Below are 15,036 nucleotides of genomic sequence, written 5' to 3' on the forward strand. Positions count from 1 at the left end.
CCTTATTTCTGTGGAATCTGAGAACAGATATTTCGGATCGCTTTGAAGACTATAGGGCCAAAGGAAATATCCTCCGATAACAAAGAGAAAGAAGCTTTTTGAGAAACTTTTTTGTGTTCTGTGAAATCATTTCACAGAGTTACAGCTTTCCCCTCAAGAAGCCTTTCGCTAAGACAGTTCTTGTAGAATTGGCAAAGTGATATTTGGAAGCCCATAGAGGGCTATGGTGAAAAAGGAAATATCCTCAGATGAAATCTGGAAAGAAGCTTTCTGAGAAACTGCTCTGTGATGTGACTTGCACTCAGAGAGTTACATCTGTATTTCGTGTATCTCTTTAATAGCCTTATTTCTGTGGAATCTGAGAACAGATATTTCGGATCCCTTTGAAGACTATAGGGCCAAAGGAAATATCCTCCGATAACAAAGAGAAAGAAGCTTTCTGAGAAACTTCTTTGTGTTCTGTGAAATCATCTCACAGAGTTACAGCTTTCCCCTCAAGAAGCCTTTCGCTAAGACAGTTCTTGTGGAATTGGCAAAGTGATATTTGGAAGCCCATAGAGGGCTAAGATGAAAAAGGAAATATCCCCAGATGAAGTCTGGGAAGAAGCTTTCTGAGAAACTGCTCTGTGATGTGTGAATTGCACTCACAGAGTTACAACTGTATTTCGTGGATCTCTTTGCTAGCCTTATTTCTGTGGAATCTGAGAACAGATATTTCGGATCCCTTTGAAAACTATAGGACCAAAGGAAATATCCTCCGATAACAAAGAGAAAGAAGCTTTCTGAGAAACTTCTTTGTGTTCTCTGAAATGATCGCACAGAGTTAGAGCTTTCCCTTCAAGAAGCCTTTCGCTAAGACAGTTCTTGTGGAATTGGCAAAGTGATATTTGGAAGCCCATGGAGGGCTATGGTGAAAAAGGAAATATCCCCAGATGAAATCTGGAAATAAGCTTTCTGAGAAACCGCTTAGTGTTCTGTTAAATCATCTCACAGAGTTACATCTGTATTTCGAGGATATCTTTGCTAGCCTTATTTCTGTGGAATCTGAGAACAGATATTTCGGATCCCTTTGAAGACTATAGGGCCAAAGGAAATATCCTCAGATAACAAAGAGAAAGAAGGTTTTTGAGAAACTTCTTTGTGTTCTGTGAAATCATCTCACAGAGTTACAGCTTTCCCTTCAAGAAGCCTTTCGGTAAGGCAGTTCTTGTGGAATTGGCAAAGTGATATTTGGAAGCCCATAGAGGGCTATGGTGAAAAAGGAAATATCCTCAGATGAAATCTGGAAAGAAGCTTTCTGAGAAACTGCTCTGTGATGTGTGACTTCCACTCACAGAGTTATATCTGTATTTCTTGGATCTCTTTGCTAGCCTTCTTTCTGTGGAATCTGAGAACAGATATTTCGGATCCCTTTGAAGACTATAGGGCCAAAGGAAATATCCTCAGATAACAAAGAGAAAGAAGGTTTTTGAGAAACTTCTTTGTGTTCTGTGAAATCATCTCACAGAGTTACAGCTTTCCCTTCAAGAAGCCTTTCGGTAAGGCAGTTCTTGTGGAATTGGCAAAGTGATATTTGGAAGCCCATAGAGGGCTATGGTGAAAAAGGAAATATCCTCAGATGAAATCTGGAAAGAAGCTTTCTGAGAAACTGCTCTGTGATGTGTTACTTGCACTAACAGAGTTACATCTGTATTTCGTGGATCTCTTTGCTAGCTTTATTTCTGTGGAATCTGAGAACAGATATTTCGGATCCCTTTGAAGACTATAGGGCCATAGGAAATATCCTCCGATAACAAAGAGAAAGAAGCTTTCTGAGAAACTTCTTTGTGTTCTGTGAAATCATCTCACAGAGTTACAGCTTTCCCCTCAAGAAGCCTTTCGCTAGGACAGTTCTTGTGGAATTGGCAAAGTGATATTTGGAAGCCCATAATTGGCTATGGTGAAAAAGGAAATATCCTCAGATGAAATCTGGAAAGAAGCTTTATGAGAAACTGCTCTGTGATGTGTGACTTCCACTCACAGAGTTATATCTGTATTTCTTGGATCTCTTTGCTAGCCTTATTTCTGTGGAATCTGACAACAGATATTTCGGATCCCTTTGAAGACTATAGGGCCAAAGGAAATATCCTCCGATAACAAAGAGAATGAAGCTTTCTGAGAAACTTCTTTGTGTTTTGGGAAATCATCTCACAGAGTTACAGCTTTCCCTTCCAGAAGCCTTTCGGTAAGGCAGTTCTTGTGGAATTGGCAAAGTGATATTTGGAAGCCCATAGAGGGCTATGGTGAAAAAGGAAATATCCTCAGATGAAATCTGGAAAGAAGCTTTCTGAGAAACTGCTCTGTGATGTGTGACTTGCACTCCCAGGGTTACATCTGTATTTCGTGGATCTCTTTGCTAGCCTTATTTCTGTGGAATCTGAGAACAGATATTTCGGATCGCCTTGAAGACTATAGGGCCAAAGGAAATATCCTCCGATAAAAAAGAGAAAGAAGCTTTCTGAGAAACTTCTTTGTGTTCTGTGAAATCATCTCACAGAGTTACAGCTTTCCCTTCAAGAAGCCTTTCGGTAAGGCAGTTCTTGTGGAATTGGCAAAGTGATATTCCGAAGCCCCTAGAAGGCTATGGTGAAAAAGGAAATATCCTCAGATGAAATCTGGAAAGAAGGTTTCTGAGATACTGCTCTGTGATGTGTGACTTGCACTCACAGAGTTACATCTGTATTTCGTGGATCTCTTTGCTAGCCTTATTTCTGTGGAATCTGAGAACAGATATTTCAGATCCCTTTGAAGACTCTAGGGCAAAAGGAAATATCCTCCGATAAAAAAGAGAAAGAAGCTTTCTGAGAAACTTCTTTGTGTTCTGTGAAATCATCTCACAGATTTAGAGCTTTCCCTTCAAGAAGCCTTTCGGTAAAGCAGTTCTTGTCGAATTGGCAAAGTGATGTTTGGAAGCCCATAGAGGGCTATGGTGAAAAAGGAAATATCCTCAGATGAAATTTGGAAAGAAGCTTTCTGAGAAACTGCTTAGTGTTCTGTTAATTCATCTCACAGAGTTACATCTGTATTTCGTGGATCTCTTTGCTAGCCTTATTTCTGTGGAATCTGAGAACAGATATTTCGGATCCCTTTGAAGACTATGGGGCCAAAGGAAATATACTCCAATAACAGAGAGAAAGAAGCTTTCTGAGAAACTTCTTTGTGTTCTGTGAAATCATCTCACAGAGTTACAGCTTTCCCTTCAAGAAGCCTTTCGGTAAGGCAGTTCTTGTGGAATTGGCAAAGTGATATTTGGAAGCCCATAGAGGGCTATGGTGAAAAACGAAATATCCTCAGATGAAATCTGGAAAGAAGCTTTCTGAGAAACTGCTCTGGGATGTGTGACTTCCACTCACAGAGTTATATCTGTATTTCTTTGATCTCTTTGCTAGCCTTATTTCTGTGGAATCTGAGAACAGATATTTCGGATCCCTTTGAAGACTATAGGGCCAAAAGAAATATCCTCCGATAACAAAGAGAAAGAAGCTTTTTGAGATACTTCTTTGTGTTCTGTGAAATCATCTCACAGAGTTACAGCTTTCCCTTCAAGAAGCCTTTCGGTAAGGCAGTTCTTGTGGAATTGGCAAAGTGATATTTGGAACCCCATAGAGGGCTATGGTGAAAAAGGAAATATCCTCAGATGAAATCTGGAAAGAAGCTTTCTGAGAAACTGCTCTGTGATGTGTGACTTGCACTCACAGAGTTACATCAGTATTTCGTGGATCTCTTTGCTAGCCTTATTTCTGTGGAATCTGAGAACAGATATTTCGGATCCCTTTGAAGACTATAGGGCCATAGGAAATATACTCCGATAACAAAGAGAAAGAAGCTTTCTGAGAAACTTCTTTGTGTTCTGTGAAATCATCTCACAGAGTTACAGTTTTCCCCTGAAGAAGACTTTCGCTAAGACAGTTCTTGTGGAATTGGAAAGGTGATATTTGGCAGCCCATAGAGGGCCTTGGTGAAAAAGGAAATATCCCCAGATGAAATGTCGAAAGAAGCTTTCTGAGAAACTGCTCTGTGATGTGTGACTTCCACTCACAGAGTTACATCTGTATTTCGTGGATCTCTTTGCTAGCCTTATTTCTGTGGAATCTGAGAACAGATATTTCGGATCGCTTTGAAGACTATAAGGCCAAAGGATATATCCTCCGATAACAAATAGAAAGAAGCTTTTTGAGAAACTTTTTTGTGTTCTGTGAAATCATTTCACAGAGTTACAGCTTTCTCTTCAAGAAGCCTTTCGCTAAGACAGTTCTGGTGGAATTGGCAAAGTGATATTTGGAAACCCATAGAGGGCTATGGTGAAAAAGGAAATATCCTCAGATGAAATCTGGAAAGAAGCTTTCTGAGAAACTGCTGTGTGATGTGACTTGCACTCACAGAGTTACATCTGTATATCGTGTATCTCTTTGCTAGCCTTATTTCTGTGGAATCTGAGAACAGATATTTCGGATCCCTTTGAAGACTATAGGGCCAAAGGAAATATCCTCCGATAACAAAGAGAAGGAAGCTTTCTGAGAAACTTCTTTGTGTTCCGTGAAATCGTCTCACAGAATTACAGCTTTCCCTTCAACAAGCCTTTCGGTAAGGCTGTTCTTGTGGAATTCGCAAAATGATATTTGGAAGCCCAGAGAGGGCTATGGTGAAAAAGGAAATATCCTCAGATGAAATCTGGAAAGAAGCTTTCTGAGAAACTGCTCTGTGATGTGTGACTTCCCCTCACAGAGTTATATCTGTATTTCTTGGATCTCTATGCTAGCCTTATTTCTGTGGAATCTGACAACAGATATTTCGGATCCCTTTGAAGACTATAGGGCCAAAGGAAATATCCTCTGATAACAAAGAGAAAGAAGCTTTCTGAGAAACTTCTTTGTGTTCTATGAAATCATCTCACAGAGTGACAGCTTTCCCCTCAAGAAGCCTTTCGCTAAGACAGTTCTTGTGGAATTGGTAAAGTAATATTTGGAAGCCCATAGAGGGCTATGGTGAAAAAGGAAATATCCTCAGATGAAATCTGGAAAGAAGCTTTCTGAGAAACTGCTCTGTGATGTGTGACTTCCCCTCACAGAGTTATATCTGTATTTCTTGGATCTATTTGCCAGCCTTATTTCTGTGGAATCTGAGAACAGATATTTCGGATCCCTTTGAAGACTATAGGGCCAAAGGAAATATCCTCCGATAAAAAAGAGAAAGAAGCTTTCTGAGAAACTTCTTTGTGATCTGTGAAATCATCTCACAGAGTTACAGCTTTCCCTTCAAGAAGCCTTTCGGTAAGGCAGTTCTTGTGGAATTGGCAAAGTGATGTTTGGAAGCCCATAGAGGGCTATGGTGAAAAAGGAAATATCCTCAGATGAAATCTGGAAAGAAGCTTTCTGAGAAACTGCTGTGTGATGTGACTTGCACTCACAGAGTTACATCTGAATTTCGTGTACCTCTTTGCTAGCCTTATTTCTGTGGAATCTGAGAACAGATATTTCGGATCCCTTTGAAGACTATAGGGCCAAAGGAAATATCCTCCGATAAAAAAGAGAAAGAAGCTTTCTGAGAAACTTCTTTGTGTTCCGTGAAATCGTCTCACAGAATTACAGCTTTCCCTTGAAGTAGCCTTTCGGTAAGGCTGTTCTTGTGGAATTGGCAAAGTGATATTTGGAAGCCCATAGAGGGCGATGGTGAAAAAGGAAATATCCTCAGATGAAATCTGGAAAGAAGCTTTCTGAGAAACTGTTCTGTGATGTGTGACTTCCCCTCACAGAGTTATATCTGTATTTCTTGGATCTCTATGCAAACCTTATTTCTGTGGAATCTGACAACAGATATTTCGGATCCCTTTGAAGACTATAGGGCCAAAGGAAATATCCTCCGATAACAAAGAGAAAGAAGCTTTCTGAGAAACTTCTTTGTGTTCTGTGAAATCGTCTCACAGAGTTACAGCTTTCCCCTCAAGAAGCCTTTTGCTAAGACAGTTCTTGTGGAATTGGCAAGGTGATATTTGGAAGTCCTTAGAGGGCTATTGTGAAAAAGGAAATATCCTCAGATGAAATCTGGAAAGAAGCTCTCTGAGAAAATGCATAGTGTTCTGTTATTTCATCTCACAGAGTTACATCTGTACTTCGTGAATCTCTTTGCTAGCCTTATTTCTGTGGAATCTGAGAACAGATATTTCGGATCCCTTTGAAGACTATAGGGCCAAAGGAAATATCCTCCGATAACAGAGAGAAAGAAGCTTTCTGAGAAACTTCTTTGTGTTCTGTGAAATCATCTCACAGAGTTACAGTTTTCCCCTGAAGAAGACTTTCGCTAAGATAGTTCTTGTGGAATTGGCAAAGTGATATTTGGCAGCCCATAGAGGGCCTTGGTGAAAAAGGAAATATCCCCAGATGAAATGTCGAAAGAAGCTTTCTGAGAAACTGCTCTGTGATGTGTGACTTCCACTCACAGAGTTACATCTGTATTTCGTGGATCTGTTTGCTAGCCTTATTTCTGTGGAATCTGAGAACAGATATTTCGGATCGCTTTGAAGACTATAAGGCCAAAGGAAATATCCTCCAATAACAAAGAGAAAGAAGCTTTTTGAGAAACTTTTTTGTGTTCTGTGAAATCATTTCACAGAGTTACAGCTTTCTCTTCAAGAAGCCTTTCGCTAAGACAGTTCTTGTGGAATTGGCAAAGTGATATTTGGAAACCCATAGAGGGCTATGGTGAAAAAGGAAATATCCTCAGATGAAATCTGGAAAGAAGCTTTCTGAGAAACTGCTGTGTGATGTGACTTGCACTCACAGAGTTACATCTGTATATCGTGTATCTCTTTGCTAGCCTTATTTCTGTGGAATCTGAGAACAGATATTTCAGATCCCTTTGAAGACTATAGGGCCAAAGGAAATATCCTCCGATAACAAAGAGAAAGAAGCTTTCTGAGAAACTTCTTTGTGTTCCGTGAAATCGTCTCACAGAATTACAGCTTTCCCTTCAAGAAGCCTTTCGGTAAGGCTGTTCTTGTGGAATTCGCAAAATGATATTTGGAAGCCCAGAGAGGGCTATGGTGAAAAAGGAAATATCCTCAGATGAAATCTGGAAAGAAGCTTTCTGAGAAACTGCTCTGTGATGTGTGACTTCCCCTCACAGAGTTATATCTGTATTTCTTGGATCTCTATGCTAGCCTTATTTCTGTGGAATCTGACAACAGATATTTCGGATCCCTTTGAAGACTATAGGGCCAAAGGAAATATCCTCCGATAACAAAGAGAAAGAAGCTTTCTGAGAAACTTCTTTGTGTTCTATGAAATCATCTCACAGAGTGACAGCTTTCCCCTCAAGAAGCCTTTCGCTAAGACAGTTCTTGTGGAATTGGCAAAGTGATATTTGGAAGCCCATAGAGGGCTATGGTGAAAAAGGAAATATCCTCAGATGAAATCTGGAAAGAAGCTTTCTGAGAAACTGCTCTGTGATGTGTGACTTCCCCTCACAGAGTTATATCTGTATTTCTTGGATCTATTTGCTAGCCTTATTTCTGTGGAATCTGAGAACAGATATTTGGGATCCCTTTGAAGTCTATAGGGCCAAAGGAAATATCCTCCGTTAACAAAGAGAAAGAAGCTTTCTGAGAAACTTCTTTGTGATCTGTGAAATCATCTCACAGAGTTACAGCTTTCCCTTCAAGAAGCCTTTCGGTAAGGCAGTTCTTGTGGAATTGGTAAAGTGATATTGGGAAGCCCATAGAGGGCTATGGTGAAAAAGGAAATATCCTCAGATGAAATCTGGAAAGAAGATTTCTGAGAAACTGCTCTGTGATGTGTGAATTGCACTCACAGAGTTACATCTGTATTTCGTGGATCTCTTTGCTAGCCTTATTTCTGTGGAATCTGAGAACAGATATTTCGGATCCCTTTGAAGACTATAGGGCCAAAGGAAATATCCTCCGATAACAGAGAGAAAGAAGCTTTCTGAGAAACTTCTTTGTGTTCTGTGAAATCATCTCACAGAGTTACAGCTTTCCCCTCAAGAAGCCTTTCGCTAAGACAGTTCTTGTGGAATTGGCAAAGTGATATTTGGAAGCCCATAGAGAGCTATGGTGAAAAAGGAAATATCCTCAGATGAAATCTGGAAAGAAGCTTTCTGAGAAACTGCTCTGTGATGTGTGACTTCCCCTCACAGAGTTATATCTGTATTTCTTGGATCTCTTTGCTAGCCTTATTTCTGTGGAATCTGATAACAGATATTTCGGATCCCTTTGAAGACTATAGGGCCAAAGGAAATATCCGCCGATAACAAAGAGAAGGAAGCTTTCTGAGAAACTTCTTTGTGATCTGTGAAATCATCTCACAGAGTTACAGCTTTCCCTTCAAGAAGCCTTTCGGTAAGGCAGTTCTTGTGGAATTGGCAAAGTGATATTTGGAAGCCCATAGAGGGCTATGGTGAAAAAGGAAATATCCTCAGATGAAATCTGGAAAGAAGCTTTCTGAGAAACTGCTGTGTGATGTGACTTGCACTCACAGAGTTACATCTGTATTTCGCGTATCTCTTTGCTAGCCTTATTTCTGGGGAATCTGAGAACAGATATTTCGGATCCCTTTGAAGACTATAGGGCCAAAGGAAATTTCCTCCGATAACAAAGAGAAAGAAGCTTTCTGAGAAACTTCTTTGTGTTCTGTGAAATCATCTCACAGAGTTAGAGCGTTCCCTTCAAGAAGCCTTTCGGTAAAGCAGTTCTTGTGGAATTGGCAAAGTGATATTTGGAAGCCCATAGAGGGCTATGGTGAAAAAGGAATTATCCTCAGATGAAATCTGGAAAGAAGCTTTCTGAGAAACTGCTCTGTGATGTGTGACTTCCACTCACAGAGTTATATCTGTATTTCGTGGATCTCTTTGCTAGCCTTATTTCTGTGGAATCTGAGAACAGATATTTCGGATCGCTTTGAAGACTATAGGGCCAAAGGAAATATCCTCCGATAACAAAGAGAAAGAAGCTTTCTGAGAAACTTCTTTGTGTTTTATGAAATCATCTCACAGAGTGACAGCTTTCCCCTCAAGAAGCCTTTCGCTAAGACAGTTCTTGTGGAATTGGCAAATTGATATTTGGAAGCCCATGGAGGGCTATGGTGAAACAGGAAATATCCTCAGATGAAATCTGGAAAGAAGCTTTCTGAGAAACTGCTCTGTGATGTGTGACTTCCCCTCACAGAGTTATATCTGTATTTCTTGGATCTCTTTGCTAGCCTTATTTCTGTGGAATCTGAGAACAGATATTTCGGATCCCTTAGAAGACTATAGGGCCAAAGGAAATATCCTCCGATAACAAAGAGAAAGAAGCTTTCTGAGAAACTTCTTTGGGTTCCGTGATATCGTCTCACAGAATTACAGCTTTCCCTTCAAGAAACCTTTCGGTAAGGCTGTTCTTGTGGAATTCGCAAAATGTTATTTGGAAGCCCAGAGAGGGCTATGGTGAAAAAGGAAATATCCTCAGATGAAATCTGGAAAGAAGCTTTCTGAGAAACTGCTCTGTGATGCGTGACTTCCCCTCACAGAGTTATATCTGTATTTCTTGGATCTCTATGCTAGCCTTATTTCTGTGGAATCTGACAACAGATATTTCGGATCCCTTTGAAGACTATAGGGCCAAAGGAAATATCCTCCGATAACAAAGAGAAAGAAGCTTTCTGAGAAACTTCTTTGTGTTCTATGAAATCATCTCACAGAGTGACAGCTTTCCCCTCCAGAAGCCTTTCGCTAAGACAGTTCTTGTGGAATTGGCAAAGTGATATTTGGAAGCCCATAGAGGGCTATGGTGAAAAAGGAAATATCCTCAGATGAAATCTGGAAAGAAGCTTTCTGAGAAACTGCTCTGTGATGTGTGACTTCCCCTCACAGAGTTATATCTGTATTTCTTGGATCTCTTTGCTAGCCTTATTTCTGTGGAATCTGAGAAGAGATATTTCGGATCCCTTTGAAGACTATAGGGCCAAAGGAAATATCCTCCGATAACAAAGAGAAAGAAGCTTTCTGAGAAACTTCTTTGTGATCTGTGAAATCATCTCAGAGAGTTACAGCTTTCCCTTCAAGAAGCCTTTCGGTAAGGCAGTTCTTGTGGAATTGCAAAGTGATATTTGGAAGCCCATAGAGGGCTATGGTGAAAAAGGAAATATCCTCAGATGAAATCTGGAAAGAAGCTTTCTGAGAAACTGCTGTGTGATGTGACTTGCACTCACAGAGTTACATCTGAATTTCGTGTATCTCTTTGCTAGCCTTATTTCTGTGGAATCTGAGAACAGATATTTCGGATCCATTTGAAGACTATAGTGCCAAAGGAAATATCCTCCGATAACAAAGAGAAAGAAGCTTTCTGAGAAACTTCTTTGTGTTCTGTGAAATCATCTCACAGAGTTACAGCTTTCCCCTCAAGAAGCCTTTTGCTAAGACAGTTCTTGTGGAATTGGCAAGGTGATATTTGGAAGTCCTTAGAGGGCTATGGTGAAAAAGGAAATATCCTCAGATGAAATCTGGAAAGAAGCTCTCTGAGAAACTGCATAGTGTTCTCTTATTTCATCTCACAGAGTTACATCTGTATTTCGTGGATCTCTTTGCTAGCCTTATTTCTGTGGAATCTGAGAACAGATATTTCGGATCCCTTTGAAGACTATAGGGCCAAAGGAAATATCCTCCGATAACAGAGAGAAAGAAGCTTTCTGAGAAACTTCTTTGTGTTCTGTGAAATCATCTCACAGAGTTACAGCTTTCCCCTCAAGAAGCCTTTAGCTAAGACAGTTCTTGTGGAATTGGCAAAGTGATTTTTGGAAGCCCATAGAGGGCTATGGTGAAAAAGGAAATATCCTCAGATGAAATCTGGAAAGAAGCTTTCTGAGAAACTGCTCTGTGATGTGTGACTTCCCCTCACAGAGTTATATCTGTATTTCTTGGATCTATTTGCGAGCCTTATTTCTGTGGAATCTGAGAACAGATATTTGGGATCCCTTTGAAGACTATAGGGCCAAAGGAAATATCCTCCGATAACAAAGAGAAAGAAGCTTTCTGAGAAACTTCTTTGTGTTCTGTGAAATCATCTCACAGAGTTACAGCTTTCTCCTCAAGAAGCCGTTCGCTACGACAGTTCTTGTGGAATTGGCAAAGTGATATTTGGAAGCCCATAGAGGGCTATGGTGAAAAAGGAAATATCCTCAGATGAAATCTGGAAAGAAGCTTTCTGAGAAAGTGCTCTGTGATGTGTGACTTACACTCACAGAGTGACATCTGTATTTCGTGGATCTCCTTGCTAGCCTTATTTCTGTGGAATCTGAGAACAGATATTTCGGATCCCTTTGAAGACTATAGGGCCAAAGGGAATATCCTCCGATAACAAAGAGAAAGAAGCTTTCTGAGAAACTTCTTTGTGTTCTGTGAAATCATCTCACAGAGTTACAGCTTTCCCTTCAAGAAGCCTTTCGGTAAGGCAGTTCTTGTGGAATTTGCAAAGTGATATTTGGAAGCCCATAGAGGGCTATGGTGAAAAAGGAAATATCCTCAGATGAAATCTGGAAAGAAGCTTTCGGAGAATCTGCTCTGTGATGTGTGACTTGCACTCACAGAGTTACATCTGTATTTCGAGGATCTCTTTGCTAGCCTTATTTCTGTGGAATCTGAGAACAGATATTTCGGATCCCTTTGAAGACTATAGGGCCAAAGGAAATATCCCCCGATAACAAAGAGAAAGAAGCTTTTTGAGAAACTTCTTTGTGTTCTGTGAAATCATCTCACAGAGTTACATCTTTCCCCTCAAGAAGCATTTCGCTAAGACAGTTCTTGTGGAATTGGCAAAGTGATATTTGGAAGGCCGTAGAGGGCTATGGTGAAAAAGGAAATATCCTCAGATGAAATCTGGAAAGAAGCTTTCTCAGAAACTGCTCTGTGATGTGTGACTTCCACTCACAGAGTTACATCTGTATTTCGTGGATCTCTTTGCTAGCCTTATTTCTGTGGAATCTGAGAACAGATATTTCAGATCCCTTTGAAGACTATAGGGCCAAAGGAAATATCCTCCGATAACAGAGTGAAAGAAGCTTTTTGAGAAACTTCTTTGTGTTCTGTGAAATCATCTCACAGAGTTACAGCTTTCGCCTCAAGAAGCCTTTCGGTAAGACAGTTTTTTTGGATTTGACAAAGTGATATTTGGAAGCCCATGGAGGGCTAAGGTGAAAAAGGAAATATCCTCAGATGAAATCTGGAAAGAAGCTCTCTGAGAAACTGCTTAGTGTTCTGTTATTTCATCTCACAGAGTGATATCTGTATTTCGTGGATCTCTTTGCTAGCCTTATTTTTGTGGAATCTGAGAACAGGTATTTCGGATCCCTATGAAGACTATAGGGCCAAAGGAAATATCCTCCGATAACAGAGAGAAAGAAGCTTTTTGAGAAACGTCTTTGTGTTCTGTGAAATCATCTCACAGAGTTACAGCTTTCTCCTCAAGAAGCATTTCGCTAAGACAGTTCTTGTGGTATTGGCAAAGTGATATTTGGAAGCCCATAGAGGGCTACGGTGAAAAAGGAAACAACCTCAGAAGAAATCTGGAAAGAAGCTTTCGGAGAAACTGCTCTGTGATGTGTGACTTCCACTCACAGAGTTACATCTGTATTTCGTGGATCTCTTTGCTAGCCTTATTTCTGTGGAATCGGAGAACAGATATTTCGGATCCCTTTGAAGACTATAGGGCCAAAGGAAATATCCTCCGATAACAAAGAGCAAGAAGCTTTCTGAGAAACTTCTTTGTGTTCTGTGAAATCATCTCACAGAGTTACAGCTTTCCCTTCAAGAAGTCTTTCGGTAAGGCAGTTCTTGTGGAATTTGCAAAGTGATATTTGGAAGCCCATAGAGGGCTATGGTGAAAAAGGAAATATCCTCAGATGAAATCTGGAAAGAATCTTTCGGAGAATCTGCTCTGTGATGTGTGACTTGCACTCACAGAGTTACATCTGTATTTCGTGGATCTCTTTGCTAGCCTTATTTCTGTGGAATCTGAGAACAGATATTTCGGATCCCTTTGAAGACTATAGGGCCAAAGGAAATATCCCCCGATAACAAAGAGAAAGAAGCTTTTTGAGAAACTTCTTTGTGTTCTGTGAAATCATCTCACAGAGTTACATCTTTCCCCTCAAGAAGCATTTCGCTAAGACAGTTCTTGTGGAATTGGCAAAGTGATATTTGGAAGGCCATAGAGGGCTATGGTGAAAAAGGAAATATCCTCAGATGAAATCTGGAAAGAAGCTTTCTCAGAAACTGCTCTGTGATGTGTGACTTCCACTCACAGAGTTACATCTGTATTTCGTGGATCTCTTTGCTAGCCTTATTTCTGTGGAATCTGAGAACAGATATTTCAGATCCCTTTGAAGACTATAGGGCCAAAGGAAATATCCTCAGATAACAGAGTGAAAGAAGCTTTTTGAGAAACTTCTTTGTGTTCTGTGAAATCATCTCACAGAGTTACAGCTTTCGCCTCAAGAAGCCTTTCGGTAAGACAGTTTTTTTGGATTTGACAAAGTGATATTTGGAAGCCCATGGAGGGCTAAGGTGAAAAAGGAAATATCCTCAGATGAAATCTGGAAAGAAGCTCTCTGAGAAAGTGCTTAGTGTTCTGTTATTTCATCTCACAGAGTGATATCTGTATTTCGTGGATCTCTTTGCTAGCCTTATTTCTGTGGATTCTGAGAACAGATATTTGGGATCCCTTGGAAGACTATAGTGCCAAAGGAAATATCCTCCGATAACAAAGAGAAAGAAGCTTTCTGAGAAACTTCTTTGTGTTCTGTGAAATCATCTCACAGAGTTACAGCTTTCCCCTCAAGAAGCCCTTCGCTAAGACAGTTCTTGTGGAATTTGCAAAGTGATATTTGGAAGCCCATAGAGGGCTATGGTTAAAAAGGAAATATCCCCAGATGAAATCTGGAAAGAAGCTTTCTGAGAAACTGCTCTGTGACGTGTCACTTGCACTCTCAGCGTTACATCTGTATTTCGTGGATCTCTTTGCTAGCCTTATTTCTGTGGAATCTGAGAACAGATATTTCGGATCCCTTTGAAGAATATAGGGCCAAATGAAATATCCTCCGATAACAAAGAGAAAGAAGCTTTCTGAGAAACTTCTTTGTGTTCTGTGAAATCATCTCACAGAGTTACAGCTTTCCCCTCAAGAAGCCTTTCGCTAAGACAATTCTTATGGAATTATCAAAGTGATATTTGGAAGCCCATAGAGGGTATGTTGAAAAAGTAATTATCCTCAGATGAAATCTGGAAAGAAGCTTTCTAAGATACTGCTCTGTGATGTGTGACTTACACTCACAGAGTTACATATGTATTTCGTGGATCTCTTTGCTAGCTTTATTTCTGTGGAATCTGAGAACAGATATTTCGGATCCCGTTGAAGACTATAGGGCCAAAGGAAATATCCTCCGATAACAAAGAGAAAGAAGCTTTCTGAGAAACTTCTTTGCGTTCTCTGAAATCATCTCACAGAGTTAGAGCGTTCCCTTCTAGAAGCCTTTATTTTAGGCAGTTCTTGTGGAATTGGGAAAGTGATATTTGGAAGCCCATAGAGGGCTATGGTGAAAAAGGAAATATCCCCAGATGAAATCTGGGAATAAGCTTTATGAGAAACTGCTTAGTGTTCTGTTAATTCATCTCACAGAGTTACATGTGTATTTCGTGGATCTCTTTGCTAGCCTTATTTCTGTGGAATCTGAGAACAGATATTTCGGATCCCTTTGAAGACTATACGGCCAAAGGAAATATCCTCCGATAGCAGAGAGAAGGAAGCTTTTTGAGAAACTTCTTTGTGTTCTGTGAAATCATCTCACAGAGTTACAGCTTTCCCTTCAAGAAGCCTTTCGGTAAGGCAGTTCTTCTGGAATTGGCAAAGTGATATTTGGAAGCCCATAGAAGGCTATGGTAAAAAAGGAAATATCCTCAGATGTAATCTGGAAAGAAGCTTTCTGAGAAACTGCTCTGTGATGTGTGACTTGC

Source organism: Macaca mulatta, chromosome 2, assembly GCF_049350105.2.
Source record: "Macaca mulatta isolate MMU2019108-1 chromosome 2, T2T-MMU8v2.0, whole genome shotgun sequence".
Lineage (NCBI taxonomy): Eukaryota > Metazoa > Chordata > Mammalia > Primates > Cercopithecidae > Macaca > Macaca mulatta.